The following is a 25393-nucleotide window of genomic DNA, read 5'->3' as shown; positions in this document are numbered from 1 at the left end:
AAGTGCAATTTATGAATAATTTATATTTTTGCCTGTGTCTGAGTCAATGTGCCTACTCTGGCGGCTCCCAAGGGTCGTGCCACCTTAGTGTCGAACCCCTCGGCACAGGAGTGGTTCAGTCCGGAGGCGGCCCTTAGCCGGAGGCTTTAAAGGCTGGGGTTTGGGTGCCATCTTTCTCTCGTTTGGTCTTCCCTACAACCGGGAGGATCAGAATAAAAAGTGTCTCTCTCTAAACACGACTCCGTGCTTTATTCCAAGACACACGCTACACTACGATACTTCTGCAAGCAAGATTTTCCTTGTACCTGTAACTCCCTGAATTTAATATAAATTCCGCTTGACTTGACTTGAGTGCTGCACATTAGCAGGTGTTTCAAGATCCAGGGAGATGGCAAATTAGTGACAGATGCAAGGATTATTTTATGCATGGATTTGATACTGTACTGGAATTGAATGTCCACGAGACTGGTGAAAGAAGAGCCAATCAGAATATGAAATAGTCAGATAGATCAGCACTTGGGCCAAAGTAATTGATCGGGTGAGCGATGGGGGAAAGAAAGTGAATGGATACCCCTGCGGGAAGCCAGTACTAATTCATCTGGCCGATTGGCTTCATTTAAAGCGAGAGATCTCATTTTATAAACAGACCATTGGCTAAATAAACTTAGAAACAAGGAACCGCAGGTGGTGTTGTACAAAAATATATACAAAGTGCTGTAGTGACTCAGCAGGATTAGGCAGCATCTCTGGAGAACATGGATAGGTGACGGTTTAGGTCGGGACCTGAAGATAGGCCCTGATCGTGAAACGTCACCTATCCATGTTCTCCCAAGATGCTGCCTGTCCCAGCCTGTCCCAGCTGACTCTTCCACAGCAACTACTAGAGTAAAGGACAATTGGTCATGTTGTTTTCAGGATGAGGCATTAAACAAAGTCTTCTCAGGCACATATAAAAGGTTGCATGTCACTCGTTAGAAAAAAATTGTCTGTGTCCTGAACAAAATTTATGCTCAAGCAAGATTTTTAAAAATCAGCTAATCTTGTCATTTAAATTATTTCATGTTGTACATAAAACAGCTGCGTAAAGCCTACACTGCAAATTGTTATAATGCACAATTTGATATCCTTAGGTTTACTGAAAGGTAAAGTTAAATTGGAAGAAGAAAGGACTTGCCATCATATAGTGCTTGCTACTATCTCAGGCTATTTCCAACAAACTGTTTTTTACCTGATAGATTTGTGCTGGCACTGCGCTCAACTGCAGTGACTAATGCAATCGTTTAACGCAGGAGTCAAAATTTATGGACAAAAAGACATTAAATGCATTGTGATTCCAATAATGAGGTCTCTGCTTCCAAGTTACATGTACTGTAACAAAATGATCATTAATTCTCACGGCACATCACATGTTTACAAATACTGTGTAAACCAACATTTACAGAATGATTTTTTACAACATTTAATTCATTTTGCAGTTGTTCCTGTAAATGAAGATGAGGATACAGGCTGTCAGTGTCTTGACAATCGTAAGGAGAAGATACCCGGGATTTGCATAACACAAATTGATATCTTTCCCAGGAATAAAAATTGCGCTGAAACAGAAATCATGTAAGAATTGATTTAATAAGAATTAAACTTGTCACACTTATGTTTCCATGGTGGTTTTGCTGATCATTTGGAGAAATTGTGTAAATGCATTTATATGGGCAGATCAACTGCAAAAGTAGAAAAGTCAATCAGGAGAATCCTTACAGAAAGCTAATCCCATATTTAAATAAGCCCGTGGCAATGTAAACATAAAATTTCAAGTTATCAAAAGATGTGAAATGTCCCCTTTCTGTTTCAGAGCACGGCTTATTCCAAAATACAACAGCAAGCCAATCTGTGTGGAGAGGACGGCTCCTTGGCTAAAGATATTAATCGAAGATTTATTAGCATATACAAAGTAAAGTAAATAAGGACTTCATTTGCTGAAATGGTATTATACATTGTGAAATGTTCCTTTTGCTACAACTTCAGTGTAAAATGATTTAAATTCTGGAAACATGATTGTACTCCAATATAAGTGTTTCATTTCATTAATAGCTTTCTAAAAGTAATTATAAATATGTAATGGGGACACAAGGAACTGCACATGCTGGTATCTTGAGCAAACACAAAGTGCTGGAGTAACTCATGACGTTGGGTCAGGAAAGTCAGGGGCGCCACCCAAATCATTGGTTATCCATTTCCTCCACAGATGCTGCCTGACCTGCTGAGCTACTCCAGCACTGTGTGTTTTAATCAAGGTTCCAGCATCTGCAGTTCCCTGTGTTTCAATATTGTTTATCTGATAGTTTATGGCAATAGAAAAATATACTTATTTCAACATACGGCCAATGAGAGAAAATTTCTATCCAATCTGAAAAGAAGTGTTTACTCTGCTTGGTGCTCTGTCCCTTTATTAATTTCACAAACAAGTTCTCAATGCTCTTGTCACAGGGATCATAATCCTGATAATAATCACGCAATGATGTCACAATGAACAATTGTAAACATGAAATATTTCAATAAACTGCTTTTTGCTCCAACAATTATACTGTGGACATCGTTTCATTGAGTGGTACAAAGGGTGAAATGGAACATGTGACGATGTTGTGTCTGTGCTGGAAAGAACACAGAGATGATTCACCAGGTAGTGTGCCTTGGTGACTATCATCTGGTGGATCCAACATCCAGCATCATGAAGTACTTTGAGAGGCTGGTGGTTGCGTACACTAGCTCCAGCCTCCCACACAGCCTTGATCCACTGTAAATCAGCTACTGCCGCAACAGGTCAATGCCATCTCCCTCGCCCTGCACTCTTCCCTGCAACATGTAGATAACATAGACACCTACATCCAGCTACTAATTGTTGAGCATAGCTCTGCCTTCAACACCATAATGCCATCCAAATTCATCCCAAAACTGCTGGACTTTGTAATCTGCATCCTCCTCGGCAACTGGATCCTTGACTTCTTAACTATAGACAGCAATCAGCAAGGATAGGCAACAAAACATCCTGCTTATTAATTCTCCACTCCAGTGTTCTGCAAGTATATGTTCTAAGCCCCTTAATATACACAATTGTGCAGCTAAACTCTGCTACAACTCCATTTATACTGAACTGAAAAGAACCTTTGTTGGGACAAAGTTATTCACATGGATGGTCTGAAAGCTTCAGGGTCAGATACCGCACGCACTTAAATTAGTGTTGTGAGGGTTGATTCTCTGAGAAAACAAACACAGTCTTGGACTCATGCAGTTATACAGTGCATGCTCAGAAACAGGCCCTTCAGCCCTACTTGCCCATGCTGACAAAGCTGCCCTATCTACACTGGTCCCATCTGCCCATGTTTGGCCCATATCCCTCTAAACATTCCTGTCCATGCACCAGGCCAAATGTCTTTTAAATGTTATGATAGCATCTGCCTCGACTTCCTCTGGCAGCTCGTTTCATATACCCACTGTGTGTGAAAAACTTGCATCTCAGATTCTTATTAAATCTTTCCCCTCTCACCTTAAACCTATGTCCTCTGGTTCATGATTTCCCTACTTTCAGTAAAACATTGTGTCCACCTATTCTATCTTTTCCCCTCATGATTTTATACACTTCTATAAGATCAGCGCGCATCCTCCTGCGCCCCATGGAATAAAGTTCTAGCCAGCTCAACCTCTCCCTATAGTTCAGGCCCTCAAGTCCTGGCAACATCCTCGTAAATCTTCTCTGCACTCCTTTCATCTTTCCTATAGCAGAGTGACCAAAACTGAACACAAGACTCCAAATGTGGCCTCACCAGCATCTTGTACAACAGTAACATAACATCCCAACTTCTGTACTCAATATCCTGACTGATGAAGGCCAATGTGACAAAAGCCTTCTTGACCTCCCTATCTATCTGTGACATCACTTTCAAGGGGGTGGGAGATTGCAACCGTCACGTGGTCCACCCTGTTTCGACTAATGCAATCAACCCGACGTGCACAAACAAGACCAAATAGAACAAGTTGACCAACTTTAGGCTGTGCACGCCATAGACAAGAAGAAGACAACATTCAAGGAACAATGTGCCTGCGCTCCCAGTTCCCTCTGCTCTACAACACTCCCCGGAGCCCAGACAAAATATCCCAAGTATTGATAGACAGAACAATTATGCCCATTACCATGTTTAATATGCTATGTAACAAAATAATCAAACTGGAGCCTTTGTTGATCTCTTTCATAAAGATGCAAAATAACTGAACATGAGTATGACAGCATGGAAACAGGACCTTCAAACATGTTGTATAGAACGGCACAACAAAGGAACAGGTCCATCAGACCAGTGTCTGCGCCAAACATGATCAAAAGATAAACTGATCTCATCTGCCTGAATATGATCCCAATATTCCCCTTCCCTGCATGTCTATGTGCTTATCTAAAAGCTTCTTAAACGCCACTATCGTACCTGCCTCCACCACCACCCCTGGCAGCGCACTCAAAGCATCCTCATGGTAAAAAACGTGCCCCGCATGTCTCCCTTAAACTCAAAGCCCCGGACTTCAAACCTATGCCTTAGAAATCTCGAGCCTGGGGAAAAGGTCCTGACTGTCTATCCTATCTTTGCTTCCCATAATGTTATACCTCTATCAGCTTTCCACAACCTCTGATGCTCCAGAGAAAACAATCCAAGTTTGTCCAAGTGCTCCTTTTAGCTTATGCACTATAATCCAGACACCATTCTGGTTCCTCTTCAGTACCCTCTCCAAAGACTTCACATCCTTCCTGTATTGGGAAAACCAGAATCGCACACAATCCTCAAAATATGGTCTTACCAAAGTACAACCTGACATCTTGACTCTTTAGTCAGTGGCCCGACCAATGAAGGCAAGCGTATCATATGCCTTCTTTACCACTCTCTCTACTTGCCACTTGTGTTGCCACTTTCATTGAGTTATCAACTCGGACCCCAAGGTCCCTCTGCACATCAATTCTGTTAAGGGTCTTTCCACTAACTGTAAACTTCCTCCTTATGCACGACCTCCCAAAGTGCAACACTTGGTTTAAACTCCATCTGCCATTTCTCTGCCCATATCTGTAACTGATCTATTTCGCACTGTATCATTGGACAGCCTTCCTCATTGTCCACAACTCCACACATTTTGCTGTCTTCTGCAAACTTGCTAACTAACCTGTCTACATTTACATCCAAGTTCTTTACATATATCACTAACAACAGGTTTATCTCCTGTAAACCTTGTCCTTCACACCTTAGGGCTACGCTCACTAGTATTTGATATTTCCATCCTGGGAAAAAGGTTCTGACTACTGTATCTATACATCTCATCATTTTATATTCTTCTATCAGGTTTTCCCGCAACCTCTAGCATTCCAGAGAAAACAATCCAAGTCCATAAGACCATAAGTTCTCAACAAATAAAGGTAAGAGAGGAATGAGGCCATTCGGACCATTGAGACTGCTCTATCGTTCAATCATGACGGACTCTAATGAGAACCTAATTCTCCTGCTTTCTCCTGCTTTTCTCCTGCTTTCTCCTTGTAACCTTTGACACCCTTCCCCTTCAAGAACTTGTCTGAATCAAATCAAGACCTTCCTTCAGAGAAGAGTCTGAAGAACAGTCCCGACTCAAAACGTCTTTTATCTATGTGTTCCAAAGATGCCACCTGACCCACTGAGTTACTCCAGCACTTTGTGTCTTTATTTGTAAACCTGCATCTGCAGTTCCTTGCTTCTACCAATATCATAACTTTGACATTATCAGTTAATTTCAACATCATGTTATCTAATGGGGTTTTTTTTTGTAACATCCTGCTGCTGTTTGTTTCTGCTGCAACAGGGTGTTTACAACATTTTATTTCACCTCACCCCCAACTCCACCAAGTTTGGTTATAAATACCCGTCTTAAACTGACAGCAGATACACCTGCAGAACCAGAGAGACGTGTCAGGGAGAACTGGAATCCTAGAAGGTACTATCCTACAAAGAATTAACAATATCACAACTTTGACATCATCTCCAAATTTCAACATAAATTCATCTGGTGTTCCTATTTTTTCTAACAAACTATTGAGTTGTTTTTCTGCTGCAACATGGTGATTGCAACATTTTATTTTACCTCACCCCCAACTCCACCAAATTTGGTTATAGATACCAGTCTTCAACTGACAGCAGATACGTCTCTCTGGTTCTGCAGGTGTGTCAGGGAGAACTTGAATCCTAGAATGAATTGTGCTACTGTCGTAATCCTGCTGCTGTTCGGACATTGTGCAGCTTTCTCTTGTAAGTTATTTGGGCAAATCCTCCAAAATTATGGAAGAAATTGAATAAGCACATGGATATCTTAAAAGACAAATTTGCTGGCTGCAACGGAAAAAACCCCCTCCAATACACATCAAGAATCAAACCCGTCTGGCCTGTGGACTTGGACATCACACAACGGTGTGAACAGGGAAGGCTGAGACGGAGATAACGAGATTCTCTTGGATACACAAAGGGAGGAACCAAGCTTCAGCAGACGGTGGTAAACAGGCCAGCACAAGCACAATCACCATCGGGGATGATAACGATCAGGCTGAGGGATCATGACATCAGCAAACCCCTTATCATCGGAAGCCTATTGTTCATGCCAGATCGAAACTGGGCAACATCAAAAGAACCCCTTCTATCCAGAGGACCACCTGGGGGTTTCAAAGGAAGCTCAGGTATAAAAGCCGAAGTCAAGCCAGAACTCGCTCTCTCTTCCTGCTCTTCCTGCTCTGCTGGACAGCTCGTGGGCCTGCATCGACTTCGCTGTGAGTATCCTGGTGACCTGGTGAATTTCCCGAAATAGGAGGTTGAGGGGAGAAAGGTCAAGGGGGAGTATGCTTGCAAGTAACTTGTGTTAAAGTAAGTTTTACGACGTGCCCGATAGTTTTCGTCCATAGTTTTAGTTTAAAGCATAAGTTTAGCCACGCATTGTGTAGTGTTGGTGAGATTCGATTTCTCATTGTTTAATAAAGCCTGTAAATTTTAGACTTGCTTTGAGTCCATCTTGGTTTCTGTTTTCTCTCATCGGCACACTCTGGTCAATTCAACCTTTTATCATATCCCACCATAATTCCGAGGTCTAGAACCTAGGGGAATCCTTTTGTGGAGTAAAGGGAAAAACAAAACCCCTACAGAATGGCGACCATGGCAGGACCTCGGTGGTTTGGGATATGTGATTTGTCAGAGGGGGTGAGAGAACGTAGCAAGATGGAGGAGAGAATCTCCTCTTATCTGTTTAAAAAGATCAATCTCACCAAACAATGGGTGATAGCACTGTTGAGAGCTGAGCAGCCCGCAGAAGCTGCAGCTCAATGGACGGAAAGCAAACTGTATAATAAAGGGCAGGAAAAGGCAGTTTGGCTAGCGTGCCTATCACAGCAGGTAGCCAATATGCAGAGACAGATAGATAGACTGGAAGAGCAACAGAGAGAAGCTAGGGCCAGCGCTGAAGAAAGCGCTAGAGAAGGGGAAGGGCTATCTGAGGAATGCAGTAAAGCCAGGCAGTGTATCTTGCAGGCGAGGGAGTCCCACAGAAATGCCCAGGAATTCCTCCAATGCCAGGTGGTAGAGGCAAAGGAGAGGGAAAGGAACGCCCAGGAACTCCTGGCTCAGAGTACACAGAAGTGCAGGGAGCTGGAGGGAAAGTTCCAGGATATACAAGCAGCATACAGGGTGGCCCGTAGCGAGCTAGGCAATAGTGACCACGGGCCTTGCCAGGCGAGGATAGCGCAGCTGGAGGAGACTCTGTCCAAGACTAGGGGACGGGTTCACCTGGTAGGACCAGGGGGGTCCCCCGGGGGCAGAGGGCTTCCCTCAGCAGATGATTCCCCAGTGGCAAAGGGGAATAGACCGCCTCCTGAGGCGCCGGGGATAGGTCCGGGTCGGCAGGTGGGGTTCGGGTTGTCCGGGGAGGGACAGGCCCAAGGAGGGGCGGGAGAGCACCCTCAGTTAGCGGCTTCCGCGCCATGTGTAGCACACCACGAGGTGGTGGGGTTACCGATCATGGTGGGAGAGCCAGGGGTAAAGGGGCAACAGCCCAGAGTAGGGCAGATGTGCCCGGCACGGCAAAGGAAATATGGTCCCCCGGTAGGGCAGGCAGATAGGGGGCCCATAGAGAGTGATATCATCATTCCCCATGGGGCACATGTGCTGAGGGGGATGGTGGCTCAGGTTCCCAAGTTAACCAGGGCAGGAGACCCGTCATTGCATTTTATGGAGGTGCAGCAGGCAGCCGACATAAACGATTGCGATGAGGAAGAACGGGTAAAGCTGCTACTGATGACCCTAGATTCATACCTATGCAAGGCGGTGACCTCCAGGGAAGGGGGAAGACCTGAAACATGGGTAGCGGCACAGACAGCGGTTCTGGAGGCCATGGGGTTGAATCAGGGTAGTCCTTTCACCAGGGTGGGGGAGACGGAGCAGCAGGTAGCTGAGTCCCCGGACATGTTCGCAGACAGGCTGTGGGCAGTGTATGAGGGAGCGTGTGGGATGCCTTTAGATAGGCAGAATTTAGATGGGAGAACAGCTCACTGGCTGAAGACTCTGGTGGCGAATTGCCTCCCGCGAGTTAGGGCAAGGGCCGAGCACTGGTTCGACCCAGCTGACCCAAACCTTAACGAGGCGGAGGTGATCAGGAAGCTCACCCTTGCGTACCGCAATGGAGAGAGAAGTGAGGAGAAGCCCTTCAAGGGCAAGGTGCACGAAATAGTACCGGCACCCCCCAAAAGGAGGCAGTGGAAACAGGAAGGCAGCCAGACCTCTTCCGAGATGAGGCTGGTGTGCTATGGGTGTGGGAAGCCCGGGCATTACAAGAGGGAGTGCAGAAACCCAAGTAGAGCAGTGGGGGATAGGACCCCGGTAACGGCCAACCCAGCCCCGGAGGTAACAATAGATGTAAGAGATCTAATTACCTATTTGCAGTCAAAGGCGGGAGGATCCGGACAGGTAGCCATGGCAACAGGCCAGGGCACGCCCATATCCGCACCCCCGGCACCTTTATGACTTCCAGCGAAACAGCCCACATTCCTATGCCCATTAGAGTATGGCCCATGTGGGAGACCCTGGGTCAAGATGGAGGTCCAGGATGTGGTCGGGAGTTACCTGCTGGACACAGGTGCTTCCAGTACTATTGTCCACATGGACAATCCCCGTACATCCCCTCTATCTAGTGGGGTACCCTATAGTCTTGTCGGTTTTACGGGAAATGAGAAGACGGGGTTTTTCTCTGTTCCCTTGTCCATTCAATTAGGAGCACTCCAGGCGCAGTGGAAATGCGTCCTGATGAGTTGGGAGCAGGAGGGAAAGGGGATACTAGGCGCCGACTTTATAGTGGCCCACCAGGTCCTGGTGGACCTGAGGAACCACTGTTTGTGGGGCATAGCAGGAGAAGGGGCTGAGAGAGAGAAGGAGTTAATGGTCATCGAGAGGGCATCAGAGAGAGGGGCTCTGTGTGTCGTGAAGCCCAGAGAGGGGTACGATCTAGAGGTCCTAGTGAGGCAGACCCCGACAGAGTATCGAGGCCATGTTAAGCGAAATTTGGCCGCATTCGCTACTCACAAGCACGACTGTGGAAGGGTCACAGGAACAGAGGTCAGGATAGACGGGGATCCCATGTCCCGACCGCAGAAACAGTATAGTTTTCCCCGAGAAGCGGAGGCTGACTTAGAAGTCGCCTTGAGTTCACTGGTTAAGCAAAGCGTTTTGAGGCCCATAGCCACCCACGTGAACTCACCGCTCTGGCCTGTACGGAAGCCAGACAATTCCTGGAGGGCCACGGTAGATTATAGGGTCCTGAATAAGAATATTCCGGCTTGCGCACCAACTGTGGCAGCTGTAGCAGACCTATTAGCAGAAATTCCAGCGTCTGCATCTGTATTTACGGTGCTAGACATCTCGAACGGTTTCTGGTCTATCCCAGTCAGGAAGGAAGACCAGTACAAATTTGCTTTTACATTCAAGGGGCAGCAGTACACGTGGAACTGTCTTCCCCAAGGGTTCCACAATAGCCCCAGCATTTTCCACCAATGTATGGCGGAATGTTTAAAGGAATTTAGTGAGCCCCACAAGATCGTCCAGTATGTGGACGATATTTTGCTATTCACAGACACCAGTGAGGAACATGGGCCCCTAGTAAATGAACTGCTGAAGCTGCTCTGTAAGAGCGGTTTAAAAATAAACCCCAAGAAGGCACAGATAGGGTTACAAGAGGTAAAGTTCTTGGGACTGACCCTTAGGGCCGGAGAAAGGGGTATCGATACAGCAAGAAGGCAGGCAGTGCAGGAACTCCCAGTCCCAATGGACGTGGGGGGGGTAAGATCATTTCTGGGAGTCACGGGCTACTGCCGAGACTTTATAGAGGACTATGCCGCGACCGCAACACCTCTGCACCGGCTGCTACGCAAAGGGGTAGAGTGGGAGTGGGATGAGCAGTGCGAGTCGGCATTCGTCCATTTGAAGCGGGACCTGCAAAAGGCCCCAGCTCTGGGAGCCATTGACTACAGGGAGGAATTTTTCCTGGAGGTAGCCGCAAGCAGCGATGGCCTGAGCGCAGTGCTCCTCCAGGAACGGCACGGCAAGTTAAGGCCAGTGGTGTATTCCTCCAGAGTCCTCACAGAGGTAGAAAGGTCCTATTCAAACTGTGAGCGGCACCTGCTAGCCACATACTGGGCAGTGAAGAAGGTACAGGTCTTCATAAGAATGTCCCCCATAACCCTCCTGACCCACCATACCCCAACCCAGATGCTGCTGGACGGTCGGATTAAGGATGGGACCGTTAGCAGTGCGAGGATCACTCGCTGGACCCTTCTCCTTTCCCAAATGGCCTTACGGGTTGAGAGGCTATGTGAGCCCAAGCTCGCAGCCAATTTGGTGTACCCAGGGGAGCCACACCATTGCTCGGTGGAAGGGGTATGGGAGGTGGACTTTGGGCTTAGAGCAGGGTTACATCCCACGGGTAGGGAAATATACGTGGACGGGTCCAGTTTCGTGTCCGAGGGCATACGGCTCACGGGCTGTGGGATCTGGGACCCCGAGGCAGAGATAGCCCTAGCTCTTAAACTCCCACATACGTTAAGCGCCCAGCAGGCAGAGCTGGCGGCGGTAATGTACGTGGTGACCCATCCCAAGCGTTTCCCCACTCCATACACCATATGTTCAGACAGCATGTTCACATGCAATTCCTGCACGGAATATTTGGCCATCTGGTCCCGCCGAGGGTACACCTCATCAGACGGGAAGCCCCTGACCACTAAACCACTATTAGAGAGGATTGTAGCAGCCGTAGGGAAGGGCGGGGATAGATATATCCATAAGGTGAAGGCCCATTCCAAAACGGAGCCACGGGGAAAGGGAAATCAGAGGGCGGATGGCTTGGCCAGGGAAGGAGCCAGGAGTGGGAAAGCATGGGACCCCTATCAGGAAGGACAGGTAGCTGCAGCCAGGGAGCAGCCTCGTGAAAAGGAGAGTGCGGGAGTGGTTTTGGCTCCGGACCTGACCACGGTCCAGGCACAAGACCCTATTTTAAAGGCTGCCTCAGCAGCCATTTGCAGGCAGGAGAAAACAGAGGGACCGTATGGGGGTAAAGACATGTCAGTGAAGGAAGGCATGTTATTCAAGGGAGATAAGTGGGTAGTGCCTTCCCTGTACAGAAGGGAATTTTTAAAACTAGCCCATGAGGGTCCAGGGGCAGGTCACCCTGGGCCAGAGACCACATGGCAGCGAGTAGAGATGGCAGGATGGTGGCCAGGGCTCAGGGAAGATGTTCGCGACTTTTGTGCAAGCTGTCTGGTTTGCGCAGCAAACAACCCAGACCCCCAGAAAAGGAAGGTTTCCATGGGACACATCGGGAGGGTGGAGGGGCCATGGCAGTCGATTCAAATCGACTACATCGGACCCCTTCCAACCGCTCAAGGGGGTTACAAGTACTGCTTAGTCCTTGTGGATGTGTTCTCAAAATGGGTAGAGGCCTTCCCTTGCAGAGCAGCCACCGCTATGGGTACGGCAAAAATCCTGGTTAGGGAGGTGTTCACCAGGTGGGGACTCCCACAGTTCGTGGAGTCAGATCAGGGGAGCCATTTCACGGGACAGGTCATGCAGTCCACCCTTAGAATACTGGGCATCAAGGCCAAGTGGCATGTGGCCTACCACCCCCAGTCCTCAGGTCCGGTAGAGCGGTTGAACCGGACAATAAAGGAAAGGATAAGGAAGGAAACAGGGGACTCACCCAACCGGTGGGTGGAGGTTTTACCCCTGGTCCTTATGGGGATTCGGGCCAGCCAGTCCAGGAGTACGGGGTACTCTCCCCATGAGCTTATGACGGGTCGGGTCATGAGAACGCCAATGCACATTATGGTCCCAGCCCTAACAGAGGGACAGCTCAGGGAAGTGAACCGGGACAAGTTTGCCAAGAGGCTATTTGAACAACTTAGACAGGTTCACTGGCAGGCAGCCAGAAACATGGGGGCCCAGCACCAAAGAAACAAGCTACTGCTGGAGCCTCGCAGGCATTGCGAGTGGGCAGTGGGAGACCAGGTAATGGTCAGGAGATATGCTAGGGTAGGGGTGTTTGAACCCTTGTATGCGGGCCCATACAACATAGTGGACAAAGCCAGTCCCATGGTGTATGCCATTCAGCTTCCCCGTAGAGTCAAATGGTTCCACATCAACCAGTGTAAATTGTTTGACCCCACAAGGGCAGGGAAAAGTAAGAAAGGGGTACATGTCAGAGAACAGGATCAGGAACAGACCCGGGTTGATGTGGAAACCGTAGGGGAGCCAGGTGAGTCCACAGGTAGTCAGCCTGAAGTAGCCGGCTGTGTTCCAGGGCGAGGACTGGAAGCAGCGGAGAAGGAGGCTGACTCCAGCCCTCCGCAGGAAGGTACCGTAGACTGCCTAAGAGAGGCAGAACTAGCAGAAGCAGAGGAGATGGAGGTATCACCTCTGGTGTGGGAACCCCCGGTCAGACGTAGGAGTGACAGGGTCCCTAAACCCCCAGTAAGGTGGTCCCCATCCCTAATTAAACCTAGGGCTGGGGCCGGCCACAGGAGGGCCGGGAAGGAGAGTGGCCGAAACAGGGCACTACGGAGTGCGGCTGGAGGGAGCCCAGTCTCCACAGGGAACGTAGGGGTAACTCAAAACCCCGTAGTGCAAAGGGAGGTGAGGGGCAGTCAGGCCCCTCGACAGGAGGAGTTCTGGCCTGCACGGGAGGGCCCACCAGAGGGGTGGCCCCAGCGTGACGGGGACCAGTTATGAGTTGGCCACCCGGAGACGGGTGGCGTTGTATATAGCATTGGTTTGTGTGTAAGTAGATGTAGTGTTTGGTAATTAGATATAAGGTTTTGTATAGCTACAGGGGAGTACAGGGACAGACAGTACGGGATCGAAGGGATGTGCTGTGGAAAAGTGGACCATAACAGACAAAACAAAACCCCAAATGCCATTTTAGGCGGATAGCTTTGTGGAGGCAAGGAGGTGTTTTGCTTTGTTTTCCAGATAAGTAGCCCTGCCGTATGGATGATGGCAATGATGTGCCTCCGGATGTGCGTGGCGCGTCGCGGGGACACGGAGGAGTCCATCGTATTTAACTGAAGTGCGGTTACCCGCATGGTGCCCCCGCGAGACGGAATTATTATATCAGGCCCTGCTAAAAGACATGTTCCAGAAATTCCACAACCTGGATTTTGGGGACATAGACATAGAAGAGATGTACCGCGGGGGAGGGGATTTCACTTTGGGGTCCGGTAGGCAAAGACGAGGGGTGGTTAATGACGGGTTTACAGCATTTAACACGGGGACATCTATTATTAATAGCATGGACAACGTAGAACTGGCCTTGCAGATCAATCAGTTGAAGGGCCAGTTAAGAAAGGTTCTGGGGGAGGAAAATGCGGTGGTAGGATCGGGACTGCACGAAGAGGTGGCAATGACTCTACATCTAAAAGAAATCATAGCACAATTGGAGACACATGCAAAAACGATAAACGCTTTGATTAAAGAGGACCGGAATGCGTCCGATCAGGCTGCACAGAATGAGGTGTGTGGGCTGTATGGTGCGTGGTTGTTGGGGGAGGGGAGGAGCAACCTGGAAGACCTGAGGCAAGGTCGGGTCCCCTCCTGGATAAGCAACCAGCACCTAGCAGCGCTACACCCTTATAACAGCACTTTGAGTCCTTGTCAGCTTCGTGTGGCCTCCGAGGCCTACCCGGTACCGGTGGATTGCGGAAAATCCAATCACACCATAATGGGAGTGGTCGTACGAATCCCGGTAATGGGAACCTCGGCACGACCAGCTCCTCTGTACCGAGTGGAGAACGTGGGAGTTGTTCGTGGGGGGGTGCATATTCGCTACGGGAAGGTCCCGCCCTATGTCATAGTGAGGGAGCAAGCTGTGACAGGCATTGACCTTTTGGGTTGTCGGAGCCGGGGAGCACAGGTAATCCTGTGTCCCCAGCACATGGGCGCTGAGGCTAGGCCTCAGTGTGGGTTCAGGACTGTTGGGGCACAGCCTATAAACTGCACCATGGAGGCGATGGCGGCAGACCATGTCCCTCCACAGGTGGCGTATATAGGCAGTGGGACGTACTGTGTCACCACAAGTGCCCAGCGGTATCAGCACGGATCACAGCTGTGGTGCCCGATACCACACAGCAGCTTCTGCTTTAAACCCAGGGCAGAAGTCCATGTGGCACAGCAGCGAATATTACCCATCCCGGAACCTTCTTCGGTTCACCTCTCGGTACGAGAAAATGTAACTGACTTATTTGACTATGTTGCCCATTTTGGGTATGATATTCCCCCAGTGAATGAAAAATTAAAAGAGTTGCTGGTGGCGGTCGAGTTGTCGCACAAACACTTCTTCTCCCTGGAACAAAAGACTCTGGATATCGCCAGGGAGATCGAAGAGATCAAGTCTCCAAGTTGGTGGGACCTGGAGTCCTGGATCATAGTACCAGCATGGGTCCGCATCGTGTCCCATGTTCTGATCATCTGCCAGATGATAATTGTGGTGTATTTGCTATGCATTAATTGCAAATTTAAAAGGCGGAGGAGGATGGCCAAATTACAACAGCTGGTAAATCGAGCCGCCCGACGTCACCATAACGACACCCCATCACTGTAAAATGTCTGTACTCTAGTGCAATAGTTTTTGTACATAAGTTGTAATCCCTGCATTTTCAGGGAATGGTCGTGAGGGTACTGTATGGTTTGTGGGATTGATGTAAAGTAAAAGGTGTATAGTGTAAGTTAATGTGCTTCGAGGGCCTAGTTTAGCGATTAAGGGGGCTTTCGGGGTACATAATTTCACCTTCTCACCAGGAGTGTTTACAGCTCTTGAGGCTGGAGGATTGCCCACTAACTTTGTCAATCGACACGGTCCGTGCGAGCCTGGACGTGTCGTAGGGGCATGTAAGTTATTTGGGCAAATCCTCCAAAATTATGGAAGAAATTGAATAAGCACATGGATATCTTAAAAGACAAATTTGCTGGCTGCAACGGAAAAAACCCCCTCCAATACACATCAAGAATCAAACCCGTCTGGCCTGTGGACTTGGACATCACACAACGGTGTGAACAGGGAAGGCTGAGACGGAGATAACGAGATTCTCTTGGATACACAAAGGGAGGAACCAAGCTTCAGCAGACGGTGGTAAACAGGCCAGCACAAGCACAATCACCATCGGGGATGATAACGATCAGGCTGAGGGATCATGACATCAGCAAACCCCTTATCATCGGAAGCCTATTGTTCATGCCAGATCGAAACTGGGCAACATCAAAAGAACCCCTTCTATCCAGAGGACCACCTGGGGGTTTCAAAGGAAGCTCAGGTATAAAAGCCGAAGTCAAGCCAGAACTCGCTCTCTCTTCCTGCTCTTCCTGCTCTGCTGGACAGCTCGTGGGCCTGCATCGACTTCGCTGTGAGTATCCTGGTGACCTGGTGAATTTCCCGAAATAGGAGGTTGAGGGGAGAAAGGTCAAGGGGGAGTATGCTTGCAAGTAACTTGTGTTAAAGTAAGTTTTACGACGTGCCCGATAGTTTTCGTCCATAGTTTTAGTTTAAAGCATAAGTTTAGCCACGCATTGTGTAGTGTTGGTGAGATTCGATTTCTCATTGTTTAATAAAGCCTGTAAATTTTAGACTTGCTTTGAGTCCATCTTGGTTTCTGTTTTCTCTCATCGGCACACTCTGGTCAATTCAACCTTTTATCATATCCCACCATAATTCCGAGGTCTAGAACCTAGGGGAATCCTTTTGTGGAGTAAAGGGAAAAACAAAACCCCTACACTCTCAGGGTAAGTGAAACATCTTGCACCTTGTAACTCACTATCTTCCTCAAGTGTCATTTTGGCCGAGAAGCAGCACATTTCTTTCTGATCTGGCAGGTAGTGATTTCAAGTCCCTGGATGTGAGGACATAATTTAGCCTATTGGTTTAGTACAGTACAGTTGAGCAATGTTCCTACAACTATCAAAAACATCAACATCCCTAATCGAAGCTGAACAACAGAACACCATGGGCCACCTCTTGGACTTTTTCGTTCCTCTCATTGTGTTTTGCACTAATGCCCTGTTTTTATTTGCAATCGTTTTTTCTTTTTTACTGTCTTGGAGAATTTTAAGTGCAATTTATGAATAAATTATATTTTTGCCTGTGTCTGAGTCTATGTGCCTACGATACTTCTGCAAGCAAGATTTTCCTTGTACCTGTAACTCCCTGAACCTAATATAAATTCCGCTTGACTTGACTTGAGTGCTGCACATTAGCAGGTGTTTCAAGAGATGGCAAATTAGTGACAGATGCAAGGATTATTTTATGCATGGATTTGATACTGTACTGGACTTGAATGTCCACGAGACTGGTGAAAGAAGAGCCAATCAGAATATGAAATAGTCAGATAGATCAGCACTTGGGGCAAAGTAATTGATCGGGTGAGCGCTGGGGGAAAGAAAGTGAATGGATACCTGATAGATTTGTACTGGCACTGCGCTCAACTGCAGTGACTAATGCAAACGTTTAACGCAGGAGTCAAACTTTAAGGACAAAAAGACATTAAATGCATTGTGATTCCAACAATGAGGTCTCTGCTTCCAAGTTACATGTACTGTAACAAAATGATCATTAATTCTCACGGCACATCACATGTTTACAAATACTGTGTAAACCACCATTTACAGAATGATTTTTTTACAACATTTAATTCATTTTGCAGTTGTTCCAGTAAATGAAGATGAGGATGGACTCTGTCGGTGTCGTGACAATCGTAAGGACAAGATACCCGGGAATTACATAACACAAATTGATATCTTTCCCAGGAATAGAAGTTGCAGAAGAACAGAAATCATGTAAGAATTGATTTAATAAGAATTAAACTTGTCACACTTTGTTTCCATGGTGGTTTTGCTGATCATTTGGAGAAATTGAGTAAATGCATTTATATGGGCAGATGACCTGCAAAAGTAGAAAAGACAATCAGGAGAATCCTTGCAGAAAGCTAATCCCATATTTAAATAAGCCCGTGGCAATGTAAACGTAGAATTTCAAGTTATCAAAAGATGTAAAATGTCCCCTTTCTGTTTCAGAGCACGGCTTATTCCAAAATACAACAGCTATCGAATCTGTGTGGAGAGGACGGCTCCTTGGCTAAAGAAATTAATCGACTATTTATTAGCAAATACAAAGTAAAGTAAATAAGGACTTCATTTGCTGAAATGGTATTATACATTGTGAAATGTTCCTTTTGCTACAACTTCAGTGTAAAATGATTTTAATTCTGGAAACATGATTGTACTCCAATATAAGTGTTTCATTTCATTAATAGCTTTCTAAAAGTAATTATAAATATGTAATGGGGACACAAGGAACTGCACATGCTGGTATCTTGAGCAAACACAAAGTGCTGGAGTAACTCATGACGTTGGGTCAGGAAAGTCAGGGGCGCCACCCAAATCATTGGCTATCCATTTCCTCCACAGGTGCTGCCTGACCTGCTGAGTTACTCCAGCACTGTGTGTTTTAATCAAGGTTCCAGCATCTGCAGTTCCCTGTGTTTCAATATTGTTTATCTGATAGTTTATGGTAATAGAAAAATATACTTATTTCAACATACGGCCAATGAGAGAAAATTTCTATCCAATCTGAAAAGAAGTGTTTACTCTGCTTGGTGCTCTGTCCCTTTATTAATTTCACAAACAAGCTCTCAATGCTCCTGTCACAGGGATCATAATCCTGATAATAATCATGCAATGATGTCACAATGAACAATTGTAAACATGAAATATTTCAATAAACTGCTTTTTGCTCCAACAATTATACTGTGGACATCGTTTCATTGAGTGGTACAAAGGGTGAAATGGAACATGTGACGATGTTGTGGCTGTGCTGGAAAGAACACAGAGATGATTCACCAGGTAGTGTGCCTTGGTGACTATCATCTGGTGGATCCAACATCCAGCATCATGAAGTACTTTGAGAGGCTGGTGGTTGCGTACACTAGCTCCAGCCTCCCACACAGCCTTGATCCACTGTAAATCAGCTACTGCCGCAACAGGTCAATGCCATCTCCCTCGCCCTGCACTCTTCCCTGCAACATGTAGATAACATAGACACCTACATCCAACTACTAATTGTTGAGCATAGCTCTGCCTTCAACACCATAATGCCATCCAAATTCATCCCAAAACTGCTGGACTTTGTAATCTGCATCCTCCTCGGCAACTGGATCCTTGACTTCTTAACTATAGACAGCAATCAGCAAGGATAGGCAACAAAACATCCTGCTTATTAATTCTCCACTCCAGTGTCCTGCAAGTATACGTTCTAAGCCCCTTAATATACACAATTGTGCAGCTAAACTCTGATACAACTCCATTTATACTGAACTGAAAAGAACCTTTGTTGGGACAAAGTTATTCACATGGATGGTCTGAAAGCTTCAGGGTCAGATACCGCACACACTTAAATTAGTGTTGTGAGGGTTGATTCTCTGAGAACACAAACACAGTCTTGGACTCATGCAGTTATACAGTGCATGCTCAGAAACAGGCCCTTCAGCCCTACCTGCCCATGCTGTCCAAGCTGCCCTATCTACACTGGTCCCATCTGCCCATGTTTGGCCCATATCCCTCTAAACATTTCCTGTCCATGCACCAGGTCAAATGTCTTTTAATTGTTATGATAGCATCTGCCTCGACTTCCTCTGGCAGCTCGTTTCATATACCCACTGTGTGTGAAAAACTTGCAACTCAGATTCTTATTAAATCTTTCCCCTCTCACCTTAAACCTATGTCCTCTGGTTCATGATTTCCCTACTTTCAGTAAAACATTGTGTCCACCTATTCTATCTTTTCCCCTCATGATTTTATACACTTCTATAAGATCACCACGCATCCTCCTGCGCCCCATGGAATAAAGTTCTAGCCAGCTCAACCTCTCCCTATAGTTCAGGCCCTCAAGTCCTGGCAACATCCTCGTAAATCTTCTCTGCACTCCTTTCAGTCTAACAACATCTTTCCTATAGCAGAGTGACCAAAACTGAACACAAGACTCCAAATGTGGCCTCACCAGCATCTTGTACAACAGTAACATAACATCCCAATTTCTGTACTCAATATCCTGACTGATGAAGGCCAATGTGACAAAAGCCTTCTTGACCTCCCTATCAATCTGTGACACCACTTTCAAGGGGGTGGGAGATTGCAACCGTCACGTGGTCCACCCTGTTTCGACTAATGCAATCAACCCGACGTGCACAAACAAGATCAAATAGAACAAGTTGACCAACTTTAGGCTGTGCACGCCATAGGCAAGAAGAAGACAACTATCAAGGAACAATGTGCCTGCGCTCCCAGTTCCCTCTGCTCTACAACACTCCCCGGAGCCCAGACAAAATATCCCAAGTATTGATAAACAGAACAATTATGCCCATTACCATGTTTAATATGCTATGTAACAAAATAATCAAACTGGAGCCTTTGTTGATCTCTTTCACAAAGATGCAAAATAACTGAGCATGAGTATGACAGCATGGAAACAGGACCTTCAAACATGTTGTATAGAACGGCACAACAAAGGAACAGGTCCATCAGACCAGTGTCTGTGCCAAACATGATCAAAAGATAAACTGATCGCATCTGCCTGAATATGATCCCAATATTCCCCTTCCCTGCATGTCTATGTGCTTATCTAAAAGCTTCTTAAACGCCACTATCGTACCTGCCTCCATCACCTGCCCTGGCAGCGCACTCAAAGCATCCTCATGGTAAAAAATCTGCCCTACATGTCTCCCTTAAACTCAAAGCCCCGCACTTCAAACCTATGCCCTCCAGCCTTAGAAATCTCGAGCCTGGAGAAAAGGTCCTGATTGTCTATCTTGTCTGTGCTTCCCATAATGTTATACCTCTATCAGCTTTCCACAACCTCTGATGCTCCAGAGAAAACAATCCAAGTTTGTCCAAGTGCTCCTTTTAGCTTATGCACTATAATCCAGACACCATTTTGGTTCCTCGTCTGTACCCTCTCCAAAGACTTCACATCCTTCCTGTATTGGGAAGACCAGAATTGCGCACAATCCTCAAAACATGGCCTTACCAAAGTACAACCTGACTTCTTGACTCTTTAGTCAGTGCCCTGACCAATGAAGGCAAGCGTATCATATGCCTTCTTTACCACTCTCTCTACTTGCCACTTGTGTTGCCACTTTCATTGAGCTATCAACCCAGACCCCAAGGTCCCTCTGCACATCAATTCTGTTAAGGGTCTTTCCACTAACTGTAAACTTCCTCCTTATGCACGACCTCCCAAAGTGCAACACTTGGTTTAAACTCCATCTGCCATTTCTCTGCCCATATCTGTAACTGATCTATTTCGCACTGTATCATTGGACAGCCTTCCTCATTGTCCACAACTCCACACATTTTGCTGTCTTCTGCAAACTTGCTAACTAACCTGTCTACATTTACATCCAAGTTCTTTACATATATCACTAACAACAGGTTTATCTCCTGTAAACCTTGTCCTTCACACCTTAGGGCTACGCCCACTAGTATTTGATATTTCCATCCTGGGAAAAAGGTTCTGATTACTGTATCTATACATCTCATCATTTTATATTCTTCTATCAGGTTTTCCCGCAACCTCTAGCATTCCAGAGAAAACAATCCAAGTCCATAAGACCATAAGTTCTCATCGGCCAATTGAGACTGCTCCATCGTTCGATCATGACGGACTCTAATGAGAACCTAATTCTCCTGCTTTCTCCTGCTTTTCTCCTGCTTTCTCCTTGTAAACTTTGACATCCTTCCCCTTCAAGAACTTGTCTGAATCAAATCAAGACCTTCCTTCAGAGAAGAGTCTGAAGAACAGTCCCGACTCAAAACGTCTTTTATCTATGTGTTCCAAAGATGCCACCTGACCCACTGAGTTACTCCAGCACTTTGTGTCTTTATTTGTAAACCTGCATCTGCAGTTCCTTGCTTCTACCAATATCATAACTTTCACATTATCAGCTAATTTCAACATCATGTTATCTAATGGGGTTTTTTTTTGTAACATCCTGCTGCTGTTTGTTTCTGCTGCAACAGGGTGTTTACAACATTTTATTTCACCTCACCCCCAACTCCACCAAGTTTGGTTATAAATACCCGTCTTAAACTGACAGCAGATACACCTGCAGAACCAGAGAGACGTGTCAGGGAGAACTGGAATCCTAGAAGGTACTATCCTACAAAGAATTAACAATATCACAACTTTGACATCATCTCCAAATTTCAACATAAATTCATCTGGTGTTCCTATTTTTTCTAACAAACCGTTGAGTTGTTTTTCTGCTGCAACATGGTGATTGCAACATTTTATTTTACCTCACCCCCAACTCCACCAAATTTGGTTATAAATACCAGTCTTCAACTGACAGCAGATACGTCTCTCTGGTTCTGCAGGTAGTGTCAGGGAGAACTTGAATCCGAGAATGATTTGTGGTGCTACTGTCGTAATCCTGCTGCTGTTCGGACATTGTGCAGCTTTCTCTCAGGGTAAGTGAAACATCTTGCACCTTGTAACTCACTATCTTCCGCAAGTGTCATTTTGGCCGAGAAGCAGCACATTTCTTTCTGATCTGGCAGGTAGTGATTTCAAGTCCCTGGATGTGAGGACATAATTTAGCCTATTGGTTTAGTACAGTACAGTTGAGCAATGTTCCTACAACTATCAAAAACATCAACATCCCTAATCGAAGCTGAACAACAGAACACCATGGGCCACCTCTTCGGCATTTTTCGTTCCTCTCATTGTGTTTTGCACTAATGCCCTGTTTTTATTTGCAATCGTTTTTTCTTTTTTACTGTCTTGGAGAATTTTAAGTGCAATTTATGAATAAATTATATTTTTGCCTGTGTCTGAGTCTATGTGCCTACGATACTTCTGCAACCAAGATTTTCATTGTACCTGTAACTCACTGAACTTAATATAAATTCCGCTTGACTTGACTTGAGTGCTGCACATTAGCAGGTGTTTCAAGATCCAGGGAGACGGCAAATTAGTGACAGATGCAAGGATTATTTTATGCATGGATTTGATACTGTACTGGAATTGAATGTCCACGAGACTGGTGAAAGAAGGGCCAATCAGAATATGAAATAGTCAGATAGATCAGCACTTGGGCCAAAGTAATTGATCGGGTGAGCGATGGGGGAAAGAAAGTGAATGGATACCCCTGCGGGAAGCCAGTACTATTTCATCTGGCCGATTGGCTTCATTTAAAGCGAGAGATCTCATTTTATAAATAGACCATTGGCTAAATAACCTTAGAAACAAGGAACTGCAGGTGGTGTTGTACAAAAATATATACAGAGTGCTGTAGTGACTCAGCAGGATTAGGCAGCATCTCTGGAGAACATGGATAGGTGACGGTTTAGGTCGGGACCAGAAGATAGGCCCTGATCCTGAAACGTCACCTATCCATGTTCTCCCAAGATGCTGCCTGTCCCAGCCTGTCCCAGCTGACTCTTCCACAGCAACTACTAGAGTAAAGGACAATTGTTCATGTTGTTTTCAGGATGAGGCATTAAACAAAGTCTTCTCAGGCACATATAAAAGGTTGCATGTAACTCATTAGAAAAAAATTGTCTGTGTCTTGAACAAAATTTATGCTCAAGCAAGATTTTTAAAAATCTGTTAGTCTTGTCATTTAAATTATTTCATGTTGTACATAAAACAGCTGCGTAAAGCCTACACTGCAAATTGTTATAATGCACAATTTGATATCCTTAGGTTTATTGAAAGGTAAAGTTAAATTGGAAGAAGAAAGGACTTGCCATCATATAGTGCTTGCTACTATCTCAGGCTATTTCCAACAAACTGTTTTTTACCTGGTAGATTTGTGCTGGCACTGCGCTCAACTGCAGTGACTAATGCAATCGTTTAACGCAGGAGTCAAAATTTAAGGACAAAAAGACATTAAATGCATTGTGATTCCAATAATGAGGTCTCTGCTTCCAAGTTACATGTACTGTAACAAAATGATCATTAATTCTCACGGCACATCACATGTTTACAAATACTGTGTAAACCACCATTTACAGAATGATTTTTTACAACATTTAATTCATTTTGCAGTTGTTCCAGTAAATGAAGATGAGGATGGACTCTGTCGGTGTCATAGCTCTCGTAAGGAGAAGATACCCGGGAATTACATAACACAAATTGATATCTTTCCCAGGAATAGAAGTTGCAGAAGAACAGAAATCATGTAAGAATTGATTTAATAAGAATTAAACTTGTCACACTTATGTTTCCATGGTGGTTTTGCTGATCATTTGGAGAAATTGTGTAAATGCATTTATATGGGCAGATCATCTGCAAAAGTAGAAAAGACAATCAGGAGAATCCTTACAGAAAGCTAATCCCATATTTAAATAAGCCCGTGGCAATGTAAACGTAGAATTTCAAGTTGTCAAAAGATGTAAAATGTCCCCTTTCTGTTTCAGAGCACGGCTTATTCCAAAATGCAACAGCAATCAAATCTGTGTGGAGAGGACGGCTCCTTGGCTAAAGATATTAATCGAACATTTATTAGCATATACAAAGTAAAGTAAATAAGGACTTCATTTGCTGAAATGGTATTATACATTGTGAAATGTTCTTTTTGCTACAACTTCAGTGTAAAATGATTTAAATTCTGGAAACATGATTGTACTCCAATATAAGTGTTTCATTTCATTAATAGCTTTCAAAAAGTAATTATAAATATGTAATGGGGACACAAGGAACTGCACATGCTGGTATCTTGAGCAAACACAAAGTGCTGGAGTAACTCATGACGTTGGGTTAGGAAAGTCAGGGGCGCCACCCAAATCATTGGCTATCCATTTCCTCCACAGATGCTGCCTGACCTGCTGAGTTACTCCAGCACTGTGTGTTTTAATCAAGGTTCCAGCATCTGCAGTTCCCTGTGTTTCAATATTGTTTATCTGACAGTTTATGGCAATAGAAAAATATACTTATTTCAACATACGGCCAATGAGAGAAAATTTCTATCCAATCTGAAAATAAGTGTTTACTCTGCTTGGTGCTCTGTCCCTTTATTAATTTCACAAACAAGTTCTCAATGCTCTTGTCACAGGGATCATAATCCTGATAATAATCACGCAATGATGTCACAATGAATAATTGTAAACATGAAATATTTCAATAAACTGCTTTTTGCTCCAACAATTATACTGTGGACATCGTTTCATTGAGTGGTACAAAGGGTGAAATGGAACATGTGACGATGTTGTGTCTGTGCTGGAAAGAACACAGAGATGATTCACCAGGTAGTGTGCCTTGGTGACTATCATCTGGTGGATCCAACATCCAGCATCATGAAGTACTTTGAGAGGCTGGTGGTTGCGTACACTAGCTCCAGCCTCCCACACAGCCTTGATCCACTGTAAATCAGCTACTGCCGCAACAGGTCAATGCCATCTCCCTCGCCCTGCACTCTTCCCTGCAACATGTAGATAACATAGACACCTACATCCAGCTACTAATTGTTGAGCATAGCTCTGCCTTCAACACCATAATGCCATCCAAATTCATCCCAAAACTGCTGGACTTTGTAATCTGCATCCTCCTCGGCAACTGGATCCTTGACTTCTTAACTATAGACAGCAATCAGCAAGGATAGGCAACAAAACATCCTGCTTATTAATTCTCCACTCCAGTGTCCTGCAAGTATATGTTCTAAGCCCCTTAATATACACAATTGTGCAGCTAAACTCTGCTACAACTCCATTTATACTGAACTGAAAAGAACCTTTGTTGGGACAAAGTTATTCACATGCACCTGGTCAAATGTCTTTTAATTGTT

The sequence above is a fragment of the Amblyraja radiata genome, chromosome 1, assembly GCF_010909765.2.
Source record: "Amblyraja radiata isolate CabotCenter1 chromosome 1, sAmbRad1.1.pri, whole genome shotgun sequence".
Taxonomy (NCBI): domain Eukaryota; kingdom Metazoa; phylum Chordata; class Chondrichthyes; order Rajiformes; family Rajidae; genus Amblyraja; species Amblyraja radiata.
The sequence above is the reverse complement of the archived record's forward strand: the minus strand, read 5'-3'. Positions refer to the sequence as shown.